Source organism: Columba livia, chromosome 2, assembly GCF_036013475.1.
Source record: "Columba livia isolate bColLiv1 breed racing homer chromosome 2, bColLiv1.pat.W.v2, whole genome shotgun sequence".
NCBI classification, from domain to species: Eukaryota; Metazoa; Chordata; class Aves; order Columbiformes; family Columbidae; genus Columba; species Columba livia.
Window position 1 is genome coordinate 27,668,255 of NC_088603.1, and position 11,570 is coordinate 27,679,824.

Consider the following 11,570-nt stretch of genomic DNA (forward strand, 5'->3'; position numbering starts at 1 on the left):
TGCTACTTGAAAAAGAAAAAACATGAGTCAGGTTCTCTGCTGATGATTCTTCGGCAATAGAGCATGAAGAAACAGCTGTTGACCTGGTTAAGATACTTCTTTTCTCATATCTGAATATTATTAAGTGTGAAATACTGCACCCACAAATAGCTACATTTCTCCACTGCGAGCTTTATTCCAATGTGAGAATTTACTCTTCAGGTTTCCCGTGCGCACTTCTTTGTTAAATGTCTTCATTTATATAATCACTTTTCCAACTCGAAAGACATTTTGATTATTTAAAATATTTTAAAGATTGACAACTTTTTTTTAAAGACTATTTTCAACAGTAGATTTTAACAGCATTATTTTTGTGACATTCAGTATTTCATTTCAGATCTGGATAGTGCATACACTATATACATTTTTTCAAATACATGCACATTAAAAATAAATTTCTGTAAAAAGCACAGAAACAACAGTTATGTTTTAATGCTGCAATGCTAGTCAAATGTCATAGAAATGAAGATGCTTAATACTTTTTCTGCCTACAATTCATTTTAGCTGGACAGATATGAAAAATCAATCTTGGCAGAAACACTCAAGGTCAAAGGTTCTCCAATTTAAAGGCAGACATTACGTGACTGAAAAATGTATTCCACCTTTTGTCTATGTAATGCTACTTCTGCTCTTATTAAGCTAAATGAAAACTAGATAAATGAACATCATTTTTAGACAGTCATGCTGTCTCAGAGAGGACATCATTTTAGCTCTTAATGAAATAGTTCACAATTTCTCACTAGGAAAAACCCTTAAGACTTAATCAGAGAAATACGTGTCCAATAGTCTAATAACTTTTCCGTGTGCATGATACAAATGGCCTGGAAAAGCTGCTTTGCTTCTTTAACATTTCCAGTCAAATAATAGTTTTTCCTCTAAAAACAAGTATTCAGAAAAAGAAAGGGAAAGAAAAAAGAATGATTTGCCAACTACTCCACTTTCTCTGTCTCTACGAAGCAAAAGTTTTACAGCTATGTATATACTCCAGTGGCATTCACTTGGACAGGTTTTAATAAAGGTTCTGATAAAAAGAGTCAAAGAGGGATTAGGACATTTTCAGGAAAAAAAATAGCAAAGAACTACTATGAAGACATAGACAAATCTAAAAATAAAATAACCTAATTGTAGTAGTTTCCCATTAAAAGGCCAAAGTATTTTTGAATACATTAGTTATATTTGATTTCCTTACTTTTAATGCAAAATGACCTAACACATTATTATCTTATTTGTTAATCAAGCATAAACAATGTGAGATTTCGTGGGTCTCTTTTGCCCTGTCTAACAGGGAAATACATTTTTTTGCCTAAGATTGGAACTGCTAGAGCATAAGTAGTTCCACATTGTGAAAGACTGCTCAGACAGATTTCCCACCATGATTCAACTCTTCCCTAGTACCAAAATAATCTCTCCTCTAGAGCTGCAGTTATTCAGAGGGTCAAAAGGTCAAAATCTTTTCCATTCAGAGTGGTGTGTAGATTGCACAGGAAAAGTTGGGGTTTTTTTTTGGTAGAACTCCTTCTAGCTGACCATGATCCAGCAATGGCTCCTTGCAGCAATGCAACCCAATGGCATCCTCACTTGCATTAGGCAGAGCACTGCCAGCAGATCAAGGGCTGTGATTCTTCCACTCTACTCAGCACATCTGGAGTGCTGGGTGCAGTTCTGGTCTCCACAATACAACAGAGCTATGGGTATGCTGGAATGAGTCCAGAGAAGGGCCGTAAGGCGATTAAGGGACTGGTGCATGTATTGTATGAGTAAAGGCTGGGAGAGCTGCATCTGCTCAGCTTGCAGAAGAGAAAGCTCAGAGGGATCTTATCAATGTGTATAAATACCCAATAAGAGGGTGTGAAGAAAATGGAGCCAGGCTCTTCTTGGTGGTGTCCAGTGACACGCCAAGAGTCAGCAGGAACAAACTGAAATAAAGGAATTTCCATTTAAACCTAAGGAAAAATTTTCATTGTAAGGGTGTTGAGTGAATATCTCCATCCCTGGAGACACTCAAAATCCCACTGGATACAGGTCTGAGCAATCTTCTGCAGCCTGCACTGCTCTGACTTAAACTTCTTAGGATGCCATTGGTAAAGCTTGCAGTGATCTGGAATTGCAAGAAAATCCCAAAAAACTCAGTCTTCATTGCCTTTAGGTACATCGGTATCTGGTCCAGACTTTTCCAAATATGAACATAAAAAGCAGCTGCACCAACAGAACAAAGGTCTAGTTAACCCAGCGTCGAATACTGGCCAAAAAAAGGATGTGCAAAGAACAGTGTAACAGCAGAACAAGCATACAGTACATCTACTGTCTACTACAATATATCTACCTTCCCAGAATACCAATTTTCAATTGCTGGCTTCTCAATGACTTCCTGGTTTGTATTTAAGAAAAGTCCAAAGATTTCTCTTCAGCTAACTTCTCTAGTTACCACTTCAGCTCTAGTCAACTTTTAGCAACCAGAACCTCCTGTAGCAAGGAGTCCTACAAGTCAATTAACTATGGTGGAAGGAACCACCCACCTCTGGGAAATGGAGCACATTGAACAGCAATGAGAGAGTGAGTAACCCAGTAATTTCTGAGCTGGGATTCTTTCTTAGCCCTGTCAAATACAATATAAATGTCAGTGCACTTTTTCTTACAGTATGTATTGTTTTGGGTTTTTTTAAATTTTTTTTATTTTTTTTATTTGGTTTCCTCTCTCTTTCATGTTTCTTCTCTCTATACAGTATACCAGCCCTCTTTTGAGCTCATTGGTTTTTCTGTTCCACTTTTTCTTCTGATTCCTCCTTGTATTTTTTTTAAATTATTCAAATAATAATAGCTATGGAATTATAATTTTAATTTCACATGTCCAAATTTTGCTGTAAATCAGATAGAGGATGACCCATCATTTTTTTTGCTTCTCCTTTTCTTTCCTTATTTAATGGATTTATTCTGAAAGGACCTCAAGTTTAGAGGCCCACCATTGAATGGGAATTTCACTGTAGTAACTGGTACTGTACTAAGTTCTATTAGCAAGAACTTATTTGCAAGTAAGAGGAAATCAGGACAAAAATAAAAATAATGATCATATAGTTACTTGTTATTGCTACCACACAATTTGTTGCATCTAAAAAATGTTAAGCTTTGTCTAACAGGTACATCCTGCTATCTTCAGCTGTCACTCATCCCAGCTCTCATTCAGCACGTATGATTTGGTACTGCTTCTCAAGTAGTCAGCCTGACATTATATTTCATGTCAGTCTTTCACTTTGTGCCTCTTCGAATGCATGTCCTAAAACCCACATTGACTCAATTGGAATAAAAAATATCCTGGAGTAGACAACAAAAACAATGCACATCTATTTGTCCAATATCATTACAGAATGTAACATGCACAGTACTATCAAGGCATAATTAGCTTATTGAAATTCCTTATTTCTATAGCTAGAAAATCCCAGAACTAACCCCACAGACATGTACCTGCTGCTCTGATATACTAGTCAGAGACATTAAAACTGGTGAGTTTGCTGAAGGTTTACATTAAAATAATGAAAAAGTGACTCCAACCTCTCCAACTGCAGTGGGAGAAAGGCTCCTGTCAGACCTGAAGGTTTTATGGTGATCAACAGACATTGCTCAGCTATTTATTTTTTGCTTCTTTGTGGCAATTATATACACATACTAAGGCTCGTGCTTTTGAGATGTCTTTACAGCAGTAGAAAATACGATGATTTTAAGTGGTATGGACTACCTAACTGTTCCAGTGAGATTTGGTCAGACAGGAGAAGTAATTCAGGAAGGCAACCTTTGATGAGAGCCTGGTGATAGCTCCTCAGAGTCTGGAGGGCTCACAGTCTGGGGGTAGCTAGCACAAAGCACCACTGGGGTCTCCAACACCAGGGACCTGAAATTATGTGAAACTAGACTCCCTCAGAGGCAGTTATCATGCCTGATTTTTGGCCCTAAAATATGACACTAGACTCACCAAGTCCCACATACAATTAATGCAGACCAAAATGCTGCCCACAGGGTTGTGCAAGACACCAGTGTGGGGCCCTGCCCTTGACCCACTATGGAGAGACCTTACTGTTCCCCAGAAGAACTGTTGCTGTGTTGTTCTGCTGCTGGACACTCACCTGCGCTGCATTTCCCCTCAAAGTGCCTTGCCCAAAGCCAGTCCCCTCCTGCCTGAGCCCCTGCCATTCTCACCGTTTCCTCTGCAGAGCTGAGGAGGCTGAGCTGGTTTTGCAAGACTGCTGAGACTAAAATCAAAGTAGCCACTTTAGTGAGCTAAAATGATGAATGTGAATCACATTTCTCACCTTAGTTTTCTGTTATTTGACTTCTGTTTATGTACATGTGGCTGAGCAGCTCACTTTCCATTCAAGATACATGTTTTTTTCTTCTACATTGAAGAAGAAAGCCACTGATGAAGGTGCCAACATGACCTTACTTCACAGAGCCTGTAATGGCTTGTGAAAGTATCACACATCTGTGAAAAAAATCAGTGGAAACATTGAAAAACTTTGCAGTTGCAGCCTGAAAGGAAAAACGTACTTTCTTTGCTTTGGAAGGATAGGGACATCAAAACCGCAGCAGTTCCAGTGGGTGTAATGAAACACCCCAGGGGATTATCCGTATGACTTGACACCTAGAGGAAATGCTGGATAATTGCCACCCACAATTTTGAAACGATGGATGACTAACAAACTCAACTGCCAGTCAAGGAGACAGTTTAGTGGGAAGGATGATTCATATGAGAACAATATCACATTTTCTTCTTCTTTTTTATGTTTTTTTGTGGCCTACCAACAAAGGTGGTGAAAAACAGGCAAAATAGTCCCTAGTAGCCAGAACAACCATGAGTTATAAAAGGTCATACCAGCTTTTCTTCATGGATGCTGGTTGCTTACACTATTATTGGAAAGCACAGAAGCTTATGGTGTCTGATATTTCGCTTGGTTTGGTAAGACCCATATGATTTTAGGACAGCCATGTGCTTCCCACCAAGTAACTTTAGCTCACATGGTGGAGTCTGCCCAGGTCACAACTCCTTGTCATGCCTAGCCAGGATGAAGCATGGCTGTTTTGAAGAAGCCACTTTTTTGGTAAGTGTGCAACAGCTACACCAACCACTGTAGCTAAAACTGGAGTAAACTACTTATTCTGGTTTTCAATAGCCTTCAAACTGCATGCAAGAGACCTCAGCAAAGGACCATGAGTATGGCCGGTCCATGCAGGCAGGCCTCTGCCTAATCTTTTCCAGGAGTAGTATTGATTCACATCATCGAACCAAAGGAACCCAGGCTCTTTGTAAAAAATTTGAAGATTCATGCCTGTGGCCTGAACTGTGTCATCCAATATCAGCTTTGCCGGCTTTTTTAGATATTGGTGTCAAAAGCTGGAAAGCTATATATATGCTGAGATGCTGCAATAGATCATAGTCTCGTCTGCTGAGAGGCGTTTCACTCAAAAAGTAAAGCCATTTTCAGGAGGTGAGAAAAATTCTCCCACTTTAGTAATCTGTAAGTGAGGTGTCTAATCTAAGCTAACTGTCCGGGTGGGAGGAGCTGGCTCTCGAGATGCCCATAGCAGCGAGAAATCCCATTTACTCAGTCTAGCTTGTATGCATGTGGATGCTTAGGGGATATGTTTTGAAGTGTTGACTGCTTCACTTGGCTACTGTTGGGCAATAATGGACAATAATATGTTTTAACCCGTTTATGGTGATGTATCACATTGAAGCAACAATATTCTATGCAGTTTGTGGTCACAGCTAAAAGACTAACAGTATCTTTGAACCCTCATTTGGAGTATAATTTTCAAGTGAGGAGCCCCACCTACCCTTCTAGCAATGCAGGGTCAAAAACTGTTCCTGTGTTAGCACACACAGACAAGTCTGGTACTCGTAACAGACTTTTCTTTAGGAGTCATAGCCAATAAAAAATGCTGTAAGACATAATATAGGGAGTACATTCAGAAGGCTCTAAGAGTCACCAAAGAATATTAAAATGAGAAAGGTCCTACACAGCTCTTCATTTTACATAACTCACTTCCTTAAGGTTTATGTAGGTCCTACTTTTTTCATGGGAAACAGGGTACAGCCAATTTTCTTGCAGATTCTCTGCCCACTATCTGCTGGTCTCTAGGATAGAGGTTTTCTTGGTATCTGTGACAATGTTAGGTTTATGGTTGGACTTGACGATCTTAAGGGTCTTTTCCAACCTAAATGATTTTATGATTCTATGATTCTGTTTTGACCCATATGGCAGAAGAAAGATTATATCCAAAGTAAAGACGGTAGGCCCCGACACCTGTGAGCTCAACCAAGCATCAGACTCCAGAGTATTCTTAAAAGTATGTAAGACTGACTTGATACTTAAATGCCTTTTAGTACACAACGGACTAAGAGGAAAAAAAAACCCATCATATGATATTACTATCACTGATATCTCATACAATTTATACTATGTTTTTTCCTAGTCTCTTATCCCAAATTCCTGTATTTACTACCCTTCCTCCAAGTGAAATATGCAATTTTCTCAGAATTCAATGAGACTATGTGATTAAAATGGAAGTCTGAGAACTTAATTTCTACTGAATTTCAATTAGCTCTGGTACACAACCAGATGAACACAACCTGTTATTGAATATAAACACCCTATTCATTTCCCTCTGACAGTATTATATGCATCACAGACAGAAACAAGAAATCAACTTTTCAAATAGGAAAGCGGGTTTCCAAAATAGATGTTTTAATTTTAATTTTGATGAAAAGCACCGAAGAAAAACAGGAAGTGAAAGAGTCAGCACTGTAAGATATGAAGAATCTTATTCAGAAGTTTCTGTATTTTTAACAAAGCAGAGAAGTTTTCATTTAAGTCAATTTGCATAAATTACTTGCTGAGCAAATTGTTCCTCACTACTGGCTATGGAAATAAAAATTCTCCACAATTAAAGTATTCTGTTGTCGGCTTAGTAAAACTGTTAAGTATATGGTTAAATCCAAGTTCTCAAATTTTATCCATGTAAATACTGGATTAAGAAATTTTTTCAGTGCTTAAGCATCGGGTAAATGCTACATTGATTCAAGGCTTGAAATTAAGATTTAACATCCCTATTTTAAAGCTAACTGTAGTTAAAGCTGTTTAATATTTTTCACTCCAGTGCATCTAAGCTTATTTCTGTGAGCCTTAAACCATAATATTTTATTCTCATGTGCCTTTTATTTTAATCTAGTTGTTCCTCATTGTACACTGCAAGGTTCATTCAAATATATGGATAAATTCATAGTTAGCCCCTGTATATTTCAAATATGACATATGCAAATCCCACCTACCTGTTTGGCAGTGCAGTCTTTTTGGTAAACTCAGGATGATGTGATATGGCAATTGCATAACAAGGAGTCAAACTAGAATGACTGTCAAAACAAGGAGAGACGAAGGAGGAATGACAAGAGTTACAAATAACTGTCCTCAGCGTGGGGTTTGTTGTTGTTTCAGCCTATTTTAAGTATTTCAAGCCTGAAGTGCAGTGAAGAAAAAAGGCGACATGTCTAAGACTGGAAAGCCTCTTTTAACTTTATTGTGTCTAAGCTGGAAAGGTCCCTGGCATTCAGACAGTCTCTAGTGCTCTTGAAGGAAATTGCAACTCAAGGAAAATTTGAGTCTTTATCTTGTTTAAGTTAAATCCCATTAGTGCAAGTCATATACAGTTTTTTAATGTGGCACAGAAAATATTTCTGGATCTAACTGATGATATTTTCTGGTGCCAATATTTTTTCAGTGCTTGAAGTTAAATTATCAGCTGAATGGACCATTTACCACATCATTTCTGTGGTAACGTTGTCATTCTTAATACAAAGTGGAAGGAACTGTATTGTTTCCAGCATCTACAGACTGAGGAGAGTAATGGCCTGACAGAAAAAAAAAGATACAAGATTAGTGATTTGGCTCAAAAGCAGGGTGCTTTCACTAGGAAGAGACCATCAACAAGTCTGCATTTGCCTATTAAAATCAGACAGTCCCTCAAATCATCCTTACTGTCCTCAGTTGTCACAAAACCAATGGATCTTCTGCTTTAACCCAGCTGCACTTGGTGCCGAAAGCCAACACCAGTAACCCTGCTGCTTCCTCTGACATCCACCAGACAGCAGCAGCACAGGAAAAAGCAGCGTTGTGGCCTCATCCATATAAATTGCCTAAATCAGCACCTTTCAGTCACCTGCTGTAGGAAGGGCATACATATGGATTGTGGAAGATCAAGTATTTTTGCACTCTTTAGCAAACTTCTGGATAAGATCTCACTTTTTGAGTAGCAGGACCCCCCGGGTACACTGAGCCTTTCCAGACGCTCAAGAGACAACAGGTTCTGGGCCATTCTCTCAAATGAGCACAAACCTGTTCCCTTCCCCTTGCCCCTGGGTCCCGGTGATGCTGAAACCAGTAGAAGTGTGCATATAAAACAAGGATATACAGCTGCACGGTGCAGGCTGCAGGAAGTAGTTTGGCTTCTCTTGAAATTGAATAAAATGAACAGGAAGAATGCAGGCACTACCCCTGGGAACTGTAACTCCCATTTGCCTCCTTTGGGATGTATCCAGTGATATTAGTTGATACTAACCTGCTGAGCTGAATCTCTCCCAGGGGTACAGTCCAGAAACATATATTAGTTGCAATAGAAACAGAACAAAACAATTACAATAAACTAGTTTAAAAAAAAAAATAAATAAAAGAATCAGGGAAAGCACAGGGAGCACAAAGGAAAACTTTTTTCAGCCTGCAGTGCCAGTCAAAAGTGTGGTGAACCCATGGGAAGCCTACCCCCATCCCATCAGGGAAAAGGCCATGGATCCCAGAGTGATGGGTGACTTTGACGTGAGCGTCTGTTTGATACCCTCCATGGTGGTGCTCCTGATGGACTCCCCTTGGTGTAGGCCCCTTCTCATTTGGGATGCAGCTGACCCCAAAGGGTAGTCAAGGGCAGGTCCTTTCCCATCCCAGGATATGGAGGGCACTGGCATGGGCAGCTTGAACTGAAAACAGCTCCCCTTGCACATGGGAGATTGAATCATGGAAGCGCTTTATTATGAGTATGAAAAGCAGGTGGAGCTCTGGGAGAAGACAATCATGCACTGTGTACTGCTTGTATTTGTGGTCTGAATACAATAAAGCTGTTTCATTGTTGTACTGTTCAGAACAGCTTCTTAGAGAGTATTTTAGTGCATGGGGAGCCAGCTGGCTGATGTATTGTGATGGCACGGCATGATGGGAGTGCTCATATGGCATCAGTTATATTATGATGTGTAAGTATGCATCTGAATGCACTCTGTATGGAGCAGAAACATCGTTGTCTAGCAAAAGACACCACAAGACAGAAATATTTTGCAGATACAGTTTGTTGTGTTTTAAGGATCTCTCCATTAACTTCAGAGTCTGACCGTACAATGCCCTGGATGGTTTTATATCTTCCCTAAATTGCTTTCAGGCACTTTCCCTCCGAGTTATTGTAGTTCCCAGACTGAATTTTTTTACACTGATCACTGATTACTTGGGGACTTCTGCCACTTCAGGGAAAATCGTTGTTTGAACAGTTTCAACACGTAAAAAGGAAACTGAAGTTAAATGGTGCATCTTTTATGAGAATATAGTTGTGAGGTTTAAAAACAACGACTATGGATTATGTTAAAACAAATTAATAGGTGACTTCCAGAAACCTTGTTAAGTGATGGAAGATGGAGGTCAGTATGTATTTTTAATTTCATTCAGGGCCTATAGCTTTGCTAAAATGTGGGTAAAGTTTGTGAACTTCTGATTTGTACAAGTTTCCGTAAAAATTCTCAGTTCTGATTTTGTTTGACAAGTCTTCTTTTGACATGCAAAAGGTAGGAAAGTACGGGGATCACACACTTTCATCTAGTATTTTAATTGCTGAGTCTAAATTTGGCAGTGTCTCCACCTTAATGGAACTTAATGGTACTGTAATTGCTTGGTGGTGTCACAGAGAATCGATTCCTGATTATGTTCAGGAATAGCACTTTCACATCTCAACTGAATTCAAACACAGAGACATTCCTGCCAGTGGAGAAATGTGCCACAAAACACCTCTTCATCATCACTGATGATAAACAGTGGCACTAATGTCTTGATAATAGCTTTTGTCTTTTTTGCAACAAATATTTTCTTTATGTTTTAGCACATTTGATTAAACTGCTCTCTGGGGCTTGAGAAGCAATTTTATGTTTCTATTAAAGTAATTAGCCTGCATATAGTACTAAAAATTATGTGTGCTTGAGAAATTCTTATCTTTATTATAGTGTGCTTAAATTATGCTTTACTATTGTTTCTTTTAAGCAGAGTGATTGCTTATGAAACCAACTGCTCTAAATTAGAGTTGTTCTTTCAAGAGGAATTTTCTCACAGCAAATGCACTGAGATTTGCTCCACAGTTGGAGAAGGTAGAGAATGTTAAAGTTCACAGCTACCAAGAGGAGACCTCTGATACAGAAAAGCTCTGAAGTGTTGTTTACATGGTGGCATGGCTGGGGGCATTGTACTGAATCAAAACATCCTCAAGCGCAGTCAGAAAAGGATTCAAGCATCTGAAAGCAGTCTGAAATCCAGACCATGTAGCATTAGTGGATGCCCTTGGTGTTGCACTGACATATGTAAATCAGCCTCACCGGTTGCTGGGACATGCAGGTTCACATGGGGTCCCTAAGACAATTCACATGGGACAGTCTCACAGGCTGCCTCCTCCCCAGATAGCAGATCCTTTCCTGAAGAAACACAGCGTATGATGTTGCTGTAGTCCTCTGCACTGACCTGGCTGGGGACAGGGATGTGCTGCGTTTGTGACCTGAGAGTTGATGTTGCCCTGTTGTTGTATGTGGCGTCTGGGAAAGCGGACACTTGGCAGGTCAGCTGAGCAAGGCTAAGTGCAGCATGAGTTTTGGTGATGAATGAAGATGCAGGTGGAGGGGGCAATGCTGGAGGTGAACACATCAGTCTGGTATGCAAACATTTGGCTAGGAATAAAAGGATGCCACAGCACACTGAAGCTGGCCATTGCAGTTCAGCAGAGAGGTTACTGGTGGAGATCCTGTGACCAATGAAGTCAGTGGAAACACATCCACAGGCTGCAACATAAAGCCTGTAGAGCTATACATACATTAACAAAATGTAGATCTGGCATGTTTGTCAAAAAGTAGCAGGTGGAAAGGAGGACAGCCGGTGCCTCTTGGGTTGCTGTTAGCAGAACATCTTATGAGCAAAATCTGGTGTCCAGGAACAGCTGGGACAGGTGGGAACCTGGACACCTTCTGGTTCTGGGGTCTGTGAGAGCCACAGGCTTGGGCTCTCCACTTGCCTACACTTACGGCTCTTATCAAAGAAATCAACTCAGGGGTCAGTGCTGGGGCCAATATTATTCAATAGATTCATTAACGATTTAGACGAGGGAATAGAGTGTACTATCAGCAAGTTTGCTGATGACACTAAGCTGGGAGGAGTGGCTGACACGCCAGAAGGCTGTGCTGCCATCCAGCGGGACCT